Below are 11,959 nucleotides of genomic sequence, written 5' to 3' on the forward strand. Positions count from 1 at the left end.
CTACCTTGTCCCCCCCAAAAGCCCACACATAGCAGGAGACCCTAATGGATGGATTATATACAAAACACACATTTGGGGAAATGTTTAATGGAACAAAATATGACTCATAAATTGTTTTGTAATACAGTTCATCGTGGTGAACTCTGCTATGTTATTGTATAGTGGGGGTGCTGGTTGACAGCTGGCTAAACGTGAACCAGCAGTGTGCACAGGGGGCCAAGAAGGTCAGTGCCTTCCTGGCTTGTGTCAAAAACAGTCTGACCAGCAAGACCAGGGGACTGATTGTCACCCTGTACTCAGCACCTCAAATCCTGTGTCCAGTTCTGGGCCCCTCACTACAAGAAGGACATTGAGGTGCTGGAGTGAGTCCAGAGAAAGAAAACAGCAATGCTGAAGGGTGTGGAGCACAAGTCCTGTGAGGAGCAGCTGACAGAGATTGGGTGGTTTAGCCTGGAGAAAAGGAGGCTCCAGGGGCACCTTATGGCTCCCTTCCTGAAAGGAGGTTGTAGCTAGGTGGGGGTTGGCCTCTTCTCCCAGGTAATTGTGATACAACAAGAGGATGTAGCCTCAGGCTGTGCTAGTGGAGATTCAGACTGGACATCCAAAGAAATTTCCTCACAGAAATGGTGGTTAAGCTTTGGAATGGGCTGCCCAGGGAGATGATGGAGTCACCATCCCTGGAGGTGTTTCAGAAATGATCGAATGTTGCCCTTAATGCTGTGGTCTAGTTGACAAGGTGGTGATCAGTCAAAGGTTGAACTTGATCTCAGAGGTCATTTCCAGCCTCAGTGATTCTGTGAACATTAGAAGCCCAGTAGCTACAAACAGAAACAAAACATTTGTCTTACAACTTGGCTGCAGGTGTTTGCTGTGATTTTAATGAAAAATTTCTCTCTGAGTCAGCTATCAAAGTTAAAAGCTTCCCATTAGGCTTTATGTTCTATAATTCTGCAAAAGTTGCCACTTTGTTGGTAGGGTGCCTAGTATGTTTTTGCAAGCACAAAGGTGTCTGAAAATGGAATTTCTGAAGGGCTCTCTCTAAATCTGTCAGTCCAAGGATGTTTTTGTTAAATTGATATAATGAGTCATTCTGCAATTTGCAATATTTTAAGTTGACATCCAAATAAAATCTCTTTTTAGAGTGACAGAGGAGTCACGCAGTTGGAATTGGAACCATAGGAGAAGATACTGGCATTATGAAAATAACAATGTCTTACAGAATTAAATGCTATGCTGGTCCTGATTCTTGCTAGTACAGTGATACTGAAAGAAAACAGTAAAATGGTGATGAGAATTACAGAATAGCAGGAAAATTTTGCTCAGAAGGAAGGTGGTTGGAGATCATCTAGTCCTCCAACTTGGGTTTTGGTTTTTCGTGGTTTTTTCCTAGTATTTAATCCCTGCTAAGTCTCTTGCAGAGCTGGGCTGCTGTAATTCAGTGCCCTGAACTGGCAGCTTTAAGTTGTGAAGGAAACTCGGGAAGGTTTCAGAAAGGAGTCCAAGCATTTTGCCTTAGACATTGTCAGATTACATACTTAAGGGTTGCAGAGGAAACATCAGGGCTTGGGAAGCTGCCCTGGAGAAGGCCTTGGCAGTCTCATTCCAACAGAAGAAGCTCCTGGTCCTCTCTATCTTTTAGAGCAGAATCTTGGATTTCCACAGACTCAACTTGCAGATTTTATGCGTGGCTTATATATTTTAAAGTACTTTGAACTGATCAAAACATCTGTAATCTCTTTCATGCAGCAACTGAGAGCCCTTGCAGCCTGTCTCAGAAGCTCCCTGGCAAACCCTGTGTCAGCTCTGGGGTGGGCTTAGCTCACTGCCCATCCCATTGCTTCAACACCAGGGATGGTGGCACCAGACCTGCAGGACTGGCAATGTCCAGCAGTGGCAAGACCATCTCCAAGCCCTTGGCTTCATTACTGAAGCCCTGCTCAGTCTGATGAGCCTCTCTGTGCAAGGATATTCAGGAGGCATAAACAGCAAGTCTGATGATGATCACTATCTTGCAATTATCTCCGTGTAGCTGCTTCTGACCACATTTTATTTAGCTGGCTGCCTACAACAATCTCTGCTCTGCAAGCCTGCAGACGCCTCCAGCTCAGAGCAATTCCTCTGAATGTTGTGTTGTCTCAGTGCCCAGGAGGGAACTGGGCAGAGCCTGCCTGTTATACCTCAGGGGGAAGGCAGAGGTGAGGGCAGTGCCTGCCAGAGCATCAGCAAGGAGCCCTCCATGGCAGTGCCTTGTGGCCCAGCCACAGCTCCCTTCCCCAAAGCCACCTGTCACCTTTTACCCACCCTTGCAAATCCCTGCTTTTCCTGTGTGGGCAGAAAGCCTCCACTGGTCCCACATGTCCCTTCTGCTCTCACATGACTCAAACCTTATCTGCTTGACAAGACAACTTGTTGAAGAGCAGCCTCTTTCCTTGGAGGCTCCCTGATCCTGCAGGATCCCCTCGTGCAGGCACAGACACGGGAGGAAGCTCCTCTCCAGGCAACAGGTTCCCTCCCAGCAGCAGCCTCTCATACTGCAGCTGCAGCTCTTGTGAGTAAGCCTTTCAAGTTCTCCCAATTAAGAAGTCTATCCTCATTAAGAAGCTTTTTTTTTTTTCATTTTATCAAAATAAATTAAAAGCTGACTTACTTTGAATGTGTGTGTTTTTATTCATCGTGAATCTTTAAAATATGTGAAACGTGTGGGAGGTGACAGCAATGCTGGAAGATGAGTTTTTGGTGGATGTCTTTCTTTTCAATTGAAAGAGAAAAGAAAATTAAATTTCAATTTATGCATCATCTCCAGTATGAATTTAGAAGTGCATAGGAATGGGAGTAAAAAGATAAAACTTATTACACTGACACCAGCTCAGCTGCATTGCACACATTGTCTATGTGCAAAATGAGCTCATTAATACCACAACAGTTGTGCAATATAATGAGTTTAATACTGCTGAGTTTTATTGCTTCCTGCTCTCCCTCATTTTACTGGTAGTGGCATTTAAATCCTGATGCACTGAGATTGTGTTTGCCCAATTTATCCTGTGTTTTTATTGTGACCAGGTCAAATTAATCCATTTTTCTTGCAGTAGAAGCAAGACCTGTGATTGTTACTGTGGTTGAGACTGCTTACAGGGTGTTTTGCCTTCACAAGGCACGTACAGAGATGGGAACAAAGGCTGCAGCTGTTTGCATTGCACACAGGCTAGGGCAGCAGGTGAGGAAGGTTGTGGAGACCTGCAGGTACAAGAGACAGCAGCTCTCTGCACCAGAGTTTTGCATGTACATTTGGGAACCTCTGCCACACCTCTGCTGACACAGAGGTGTGCAGACCTACTGACCACAAACCTGAAATAAGCTTGCTCCTAATTTCTTCTCCTTTTCAGGTTTGTAAAATGCTGGTTTTCTAGGGGACCATGAAGGTGGAAGTCTCTTTGAACACCAAGCTCCTCGGAGCTGTTAGGTTGTCCTATGTATGGGCTAAAAATAAATTGGATTAGAAACATGAAATCACATAATCATTAAGGTTGGCAAAGAGCTTCAAGATTGTCAAGTGCAGCCTTTGACCAAACACTACCATGCCTACTAAACCACAGCACTAAGTCCAGTCATTTCTTTCATGTTTCCAGGGATTGTGATTCTGCCACTAATTCCCTGGGCAACCTGTTCCAACTCTTGACACTTTCTGTGAAAAAATTCCTCCTGATGTTGGACCTGAACCTCTCTGCTGCAGCTTGAGGCCATTTCCTCTTGTCCTGTCACTAACTGTCTGGTAGAAGAGGCTGAACCACACCTTGCTACAATGTCCTTTCAGGGATTTTTAGAGAGCTATAAAGCCTCTTCTGAGCCTCCTTTTCTCCAGGCTAAACCCCAGCCAGCTTCCTCAAATGCTCCTCATACAATTTTTACTCTAGACCCTTTACCAGCTTCATTGTCCCACTTTGGACACTCCAGAACCAAAAGTGCTTCTTTTCTTCTTGAAGTGAGAGGCTAGATAATCAGTAAAACACCTTCTAGAGCCTTGCTGAAGGGAATTGTAGAAATCTGTGGACAGCTGAGCTGCAATCCCAGTCATAAAGCAGAATTTAGTGCCATAAAGCAGCTTTCAGCTCTTAAGGCACTCTACCCCACTTCCCAGCCCTTGCTATTTGCCCTGCTGTGCTGTAAACCTGCGAGGTCAGAGTTGTATGTGAGGATAGCAACACAAGAAAGGAGCTATCAGCTTTGAAAAATAGCTGCAAGCTTTTAGAAAGCTCCCTGTACATGATGTTTGTAGCCCTTGGCAATCCACCAATACGTTACTGTGATAGTTGTGTTAAACTGCAGAAAGATAACTATAGGAAAAATGAGAACATACAAATCTCAGGATCACTTGCATTTGTATAATAAAATTAACTCTTTCTCATAGTGTTCAGTTCTGAGGATGTGCCATATTTCAAAATGTTCATAGCTCCCAAATCCCGGACAGGCTGCTTTAAGCCACTGATTTATTTCAGGCCTTTCTTTACATAATATCATGAGTTGATTTTGTTATATAGCATCTTATAAAGCACTGGAAATTGCTTTATGTTTTGGAGATTTCAGGAGATTTTTTTTTTCTTCCCTCTGCAGTATGCAGATAAAACAGGTTTTGGGAAGGTGTAAATGCTATTTAGGCAAAGCTCTCCCACTTCAAACACTCTGCCAAAATCTGTCTGAGCCATCACAATCCTTATGGCTCACTCTGGTATTGTTTTTGGTGTGTAGGTCAGGTTTACCCATCTTTTCCAGTTTTGAAGGAGCTTGCCAATGTAGCTATGCCCATTCTAATCACAATTCCAAATCATTGTGTTGTAGGTTCCTGTTGCTTTCAACAACAGCCTCCTGCACCTTTAGGCACCTAAACTTGCTGCACATCTGATCCCAAAGCCTGGGAGAATGAATAGGAATGTGTCTGCTTGTGACAAAACTCAATAGTTGTTTGCATTTTTCACCATCTGAAGAACGGGTATCAGTGCCTGTAAGGGTATTATATCTATTTTTATTGGAGAAATGTGAAAAAGAGTTGTCAGGCTTTTGAGGTGGAATCACATTTCCTCACACTACATCCACTACCAGGGCAACATAAACTGCTTCATGGCCTCTGGCTGCCACCTTCCCCCATGGAGTCTCTCAAAGCACACCGTGTGCCTGGGGAGTAACCAGCCCTGTACTCCTGGAAGTATCAGCGCTGCCACCTGTCACTTTGTGTCCAGAGTGTCTGCACTGAGCAGAAGTGCAACCCTGGCTGCGAGCCCAAGGCTTAATGCAGACACAGGCACAGCAAATCGTTGTGCTTCCGTGTGTCATGGGAGCATCAAACATATTTCTATCACCTAGGGACAGCACCTGGTGTGAATTACAATGCAGTAGCTCTAGGGTGAGAGTCAGTGGTCCAGAAAGACTAGGCAGATGGTAGATGTGCCCAAATTCTACTGGGACAAAGTAGCCAGAAGATAAAATAAGGGCATGTTTGGAAAACTTGTGTGGGTAGACCCAGTCTTACTGTATCCCAAAGGATCAGCTCTTTCTTTGACCCAAGGAGAACATCTCCTCTTCAAGTCCTCAGCATTTTTCTGTCCAATGTGGAAAAAACAATTTCACCTTCAATTTTTGTTTTGTAAGCAACTAACAACTAGAAAATATAGGTCACCAGGACTTTTAGAATAAGACATCCACCACCAGATAGCATCAGCTTTGACATTAAATCAGTGAATGGGAGACATAACCTACTCTTACTCATTTTTATTAAGGTTGTAAAAGAGATGGCTCAGGTAACTCAAATCTCCATGGCCAGAAAATATTATCTGACAACAGGCCCACAAGCGACTGATCATAACATTATTTTGACCTTAAATTGTTCACAGTCTTATTCTTCAGGGCATTGTGTCAGCTTATCTTGATCATTACACCTCTTGAATCGGGAATCAATTAAATGTCATCTGATCTCTCCAATCTGTAGTGCACAGTTTATTTTTATGCAGGAAATTAATACTGCAGCATGATCATCCTGCACCTTCAATTTTCACTGTATACAAATACTGAATAAATACTGCTGCTTTGGCATGTTTAGAACAATGCTTTCCAAAAATATATGTCTATTTTCAGCCTAGTTCTTGAGGTGAAAAAAAGGTTGTACTTTTATTGAAGCAGAACTACAATATTCCTAAATAGTGTGATAACATATTCTTATTAATATAGTTGATTATCTATCTAAGAAGGAAATGTCTAAAGAGTCAACTGTTGTGCAATTAGGGTTTTTTAGAAAATTATTTTTAATTGTTTTGGTATGTTAGAATACATCATATGTTAAGAAAAACTCCAGCTTTTTAAGAACAAGACATTTGTGTAGAAAGAAGTGCTAATGTTGAAGTGTTAATGTGAGCATAGAGGGCACCAGCACTGCTCTAAAAAGAGGAAATTCTAGGAAGGCAGTTGAAAACAAATTAAGCCATAATATGCTGAGAAAATTAAGTTCTTTGGTTTAAATCTGTACCATTTTAAGGCACAAAATTCTGCAGATTTCAGAAAAAAAAAAGACGCATAAACCAGAAGGTACAAATGTTCAGATATGAAACTTTTGTTATCTGATTTTGGGGAAGAAGCAACCAGCTGCAGAGCATCCACTGCTGCTCCAGAGGGAGCAGGATCTCTGCAAAGGTGACTGTGAAGGTTATGGTATTGTCAGACTGAAAGCAGCAAAGTGGAAAGCAGGAAAAGGAAAGAATAATATCATATTGATTCCAGATCATGTTTGGGGACTTTTTCATATATCTTTTTAGCAAAAGACCCGTGATGAAAGTCTGGGGCTGTCCTGTGGGAACATAACATTACATGTGTGGGTTTAATTCAATCATCTCCAGGCTTTTGCAGTCAAGCTCCACCGTTCTAGGGGATAGTGTCCAGTCCCCAGACTATTAAAAAGTGAATCTGGCTTCCTCTTCCTTTCATCCTTAAAGCCTCTTTTGTTGTTTGCAGGCTGATAGAAGAAAGTCACTTGCAAAGGAATGGAACAAATTTCTTAACATCAGAAAGAAGGGCAACAGGAGGGCATCTTATGCTGCAGAATCTGCAAACATGCAAAAAAATGAAAGTTAGTGATACTTAAAAGGGAAAAAAGAAGGAGTAGGTTCAAAGCAAATTGCTCAGTAACACTGTTTTTTTTACCAACAAACAATTGTGAGTGGGAATGGGTATAGCAAGGTGTTAAGTTTAGAGATAAGACAGAAATTTAAATTACAAAAGAATAAAAATTTTCTGGCTGGCTGAGAGAAGCTGCAGATCTAATACATCCCATCCCCACTCCCATAAATAAATAAAATGAAAAAAAAAACCCTTAAAGGTAAGTTTTTTCCATGACAAGAACATAATACTGTTTTTTATGTTTTGCACAATGCTGAGTTGGCATAAAAAAAATCCCTTGCTTGCAAGAAATGAACTGCCAAGACCCATTCATGCTCTCAGGGACCCAGCCTGAAATAAATATGAGATTTTAAGAAGCACTGAGCTTCTTCTTCCAGAAACTCAGGTCTTTTGGGACAGTAAACATTACTGACCATTTTTGAAAAATTTGTGTGGAGCCTTGGCTCTCCTTAACTCAATGCCTTCCTTTGCACTGCCCAGAGCAGCATCAAACCTGAAACCACAAGCATCAGAGTGCTTTGGGCAATTTTCCTCATCCAAGGAGCTGCCAGCTTTGGGTCCTGCTGCTACAGGTCCTGTGGTTTAGTACTCATCCAAGATCCCCCTATTATGCAGTTTTGGTCAACAAAGGGTTGCAATAGTAAAATATAGGGGAGGAAAAAAGATTTCCCAGTGTAGCAGGTTTTAAAGCTATGGAGAATGTGCTGGGTCTGTAAGGAGTCTTGGGAAATGTCTGACATTCCTGGGTTCAGCACTAGAATTTCTAACATTATAAATCAACACTGATAAAATCAAAGGGCTGCTGTGGGTATAAAGGAGAATGGAGATTGTTGTCTGGTGTATCCCTATTGTATACAGTGTTAGAAAGTCTCAGATAGTTGTCCTGCAAAAAAAAAAAGGAAGCTGTGAAAACTGGCCATGTGCTCCCACTTCATATTGGAAGAAAACCCTAGTCCAAAGTGGTGTTCAGCTCTCAAAAACATGTTTTGGAAAATAACCCTACTGGCACCCAGACGCCAGTAGAAGATGTCCTTTCTTTTTGCAGTCGTGTCTTGTCCTCTGGCTGGGCATGCAGACTGTGTGTGGCCACAGCACAGCAGTTTCCTAGTCCCGTTTTTGCCTTGACTCACACTGAGTTTTGAGAGAGGCAATTCTGTTGACCTTGCTGTGCCTCAGCTCAGCCATTCAGGGACTTGGTCTTCCTTACCTGTGGAATTTAAAACCTGCTTTCAACTTCTGAACAAAATTTCCAAGAAATGCAAAGAAAGTGCCTCTAGCTCGGGTGTTGAATACAAGCAGAGGCTGGAGGGTACCATATTCTGTCACACAGGTCTTCCCATGTCACCTGCTGCAGGCCATTGCCTGTCAGCATATTGAGTGACTTTGGGCTTGACCCAGCAGTGCCATTCTCAGGTTCTTATTGGAGCAAACCTAGAAATCTCCTGAAGCATATTAAACATTTGGCTCACATGTTCTTCCCCTCAAGGGCACAAAAGCGTCTCAAGTTGTAGCCTGAAGAGTAGGTGACATCCTGAAGGCCTTTTGGGTATTTTATTCAATTAGGAAAATGTATTCCCAGTGATTAAACGTTTGGGAAATGCCTTCTTTTCAAGATGTTTGTTGAGAGCACACTGCATTTACAACATGAGCTGGAAACTCTTCAGTCATTTGTTATTTTAACCATAGGGACAGAAGTTGAAGTTTGCACCACAAGAGATGGGTGTCAGCTGGATAACAGCTGGGTCATTTGGAGTGAGCTGATACACACTGGCTCCTTCAACAACTGCTTCCCAGGTGTACAGATATGTTCTTGAATTTTTGTGGAATTTTTCTGTGGTATTTTTCATATAAAAAGTAATATTTAGTCTGGCTGGTATCTGGGCTCCACTGGAAAAAAAAATCCATTTTATTTTTATTTGAAATTATGTTCAGAAATTTATCAGCATCTCTTGAACTGAGGCAACAGAGATAGGAAACTTAAAAAAAAAACAAAACCAAATGCACAACAGAGGAAACCTTGAACATTATTTATGAAAGAGCAGAGACAAAATTAATATCCATATACTTTATACACTTGATTACATTGTGTTTCTTATGCTGTGTAATTTTGCCTCTAAGCTCCCTCTGTCACCTTTCCTTCCATCTGCATTAAGAAAGAACTTAGTATAAATGTTTCTAGGATGTACAGCTCTGACATATGTTCAAGTGATAAATATTTGCAGGCAGGGTAATTTTCAAACCTGGTGTCATTTTGTTGATTTAGGATTTTTCTGTACTTGTATTTTTGTACAAACACATAACTCTGGGAAATAAATTTGTCTTAATCAAAGAAAAAGTAATTAAAAGGATTGTAGCTGAAACCGCTGATGTTGCTTCTGAATGTCACAAAAAATGGGATTTCAAGTGAGGCATGATGCTTTTCAAGTAGATTTAGGATATACAAAATGGATTGGAAATTTTCTCTGTTTGAAAATATATATGCGCTGGAAAGCATGGACACTAATTTACTGCAAAAACTAGTAAATCAGAAAGGAGAAAAATATAGATAAAGCAAACAAAGATAGAGATTGAAAAAGATGAGTAGTCAAAAGGGAAACTGCCTTTGAGAAACATCACTCTGAAGTCAGGAAGACAACTTGTACACAGCTGAAAGAAACACGTGTTAGGGGGTGGCATCACTGCTGCACTGCACCTCCCAGGGCACTTCCAGGCCAGCAAAGCCACAAACAGTGCAAAAAGGAACTTTCTTTTATGTTGCAGTTTTTTCACTTTTTTCTTAAACTTATTAAAAAAGAAAAAGTCATGAGAGATATATTTGTGGTCTTCTAAAATAATGAATTCCTGTCTAAATGTCTTATTTTTATTGTTCCTGACCCTCCAGACTTCTGAGTCAGGGTTAAGCAAGAGTGTTTACAACAGCTAAGATGTGGGTGAAGAAATTCTACCTAAGCCACTGGCTGAAACTTCACAAGGACTTTATTCATCAGACAAACTTAATTTTCCCTGTCTTGTAAGGGCCTAAATCTTTCAATAAATTCCTGTCAAAATTTGCTGTCAAATTATGACAGCATTTGCAAAGACTCACTTCCTTTTTCTCTTTTCCTTCCCTTCTTTGAGAGGAAGATCTTGTGGCATTTTCAATGCAGAGATTATTTGTCAGAAAGGGTTAATTCTTTTGCAGGCATCCAGCACTTGTTCAGTACAAGATTTTTGCATCCATGCAGTCAATGAACTCTTCACAAAAGCCTCTCCTCATTTTAGCCTTCAGACATAATTCCAGATATTTCTCTTTTAGAACAGAATATTTCTTCTTTCTAGGCAATACTAGAGCATTTTCTAGTATTAGCACTCTGTATCAGAAGAGCTTTTGTTGCCCCAGGCTGGTGAGAGGAGTTATCTTCTACATAATATTGTAATGGTGTTGTTGAGAGTAAAAATTACTGAATTGATCTGAAGCTGATGGTAAACTGAAATTTTATTGTTGTGGACATTCAGGCAGTGAAAGAACTGCTTTGTTTTGTTTTGGTTCCTTTTTTAAATTTTTTTTCTCCCCGGAATTAGATGAAGGACACAGAACATTTGAAGATGACACTGCAGTTGCTATTCAGCTACTGACACCTCTCCACTCCTTTCCACTGAATGAAGAGTGGTCTCTGAAATTTAAGTTACAGATTAGAAGTGGGCCATGGAGGAAACACAGACAGAGATGTACGTGATAGGACCAGAGGCAACAGTCACAAGATGCAGTAAGGGACTTTCCACCCACATATCAGGGAAATGGGAAAACAGAAGTCTCAATGAGTGGGTCACATGCTGGAAACAGGGCCCAGGGTGCAGTCTCTGCAACCCTGAAGAATTGTTACACTTCACTAAGTAATGCCCCAGGCAACCTTGGGATCCCTACCTAACTTTGGAGCTGACTCTGGTTTGAATAACAAATTGGATTACATGACACCCACAATAACCTAAATTTTTATTTGATTTAGTGGAATTTTGGATACATATTTCTTTTAATGGCATTGTTTCCCTGCTGATCCCACCCATCTCCTATGAAAATCAAGTATTTAAAATAAAAATTTTTCCTCTCCTAAATGGCCTTAACCAGCCCTGTTTATCCTTTTAAGGACATAACCTCTCTCCACTTAAGGATGCCCATATCATATTCAGCTTTCACCTTGTTCTTCTGGGCAATAACCATCTCTTTTTGATGTGCCTTTTTCAAGTTTTGGTGCCTCTGTGCGCTACTACAGCAATGAAAATGCATTTCTCCAGGCATGCCCCAAGGGGAGGACTGAGTTTGCTCCTGAAGAGCACAAGAAGTTTTCAGCAAATCTCCTGGTTATTTTTGTTCCCCATCAGTTCTTGTGCTCCCTGCACTGCTGCTGTTGTTTTCCCATGCAGTACTTCAGCCGTGGAGTTCACGTGGGGCAAAGGACCCCAAATACTCAGTGCCATGGGGCAAAAATGCTCAGAAGCCTGAGATTCCCTGGGGGCTGGCTCCACACCTTGGCCCTCAATGCACCAGCAGGACAGTCCTGCTTCAGCATCCCTTTCTGGGACAGAATCAGCGAAAACTATTTTAACAACAAACTGGCATCAAAGCATGTTCAGGATCCCCATCCTTCCCCTTGGTACAGCAGTCCTTGAGGGAGCAAAAGCTCCTGCCAGCCTGAATTGCTGGTCTGTGTGGTATTTCAGGGCAGGTTGGAGGGAGGCTGCATTCATTTTGGCCTGGTAGAAGCAGGCCAGAAGAAACAAAGAGAAATTCTTACAAGTGATGGTGTGGCTTTGAAATCAGCAC

This window comes from Passer domesticus, chromosome 3, assembly GCF_036417665.1.
Source record: "Passer domesticus isolate bPasDom1 chromosome 3, bPasDom1.hap1, whole genome shotgun sequence".
NCBI classification, from domain to species: Eukaryota; Metazoa; Chordata; class Aves; order Passeriformes; family Passeridae; genus Passer; species Passer domesticus.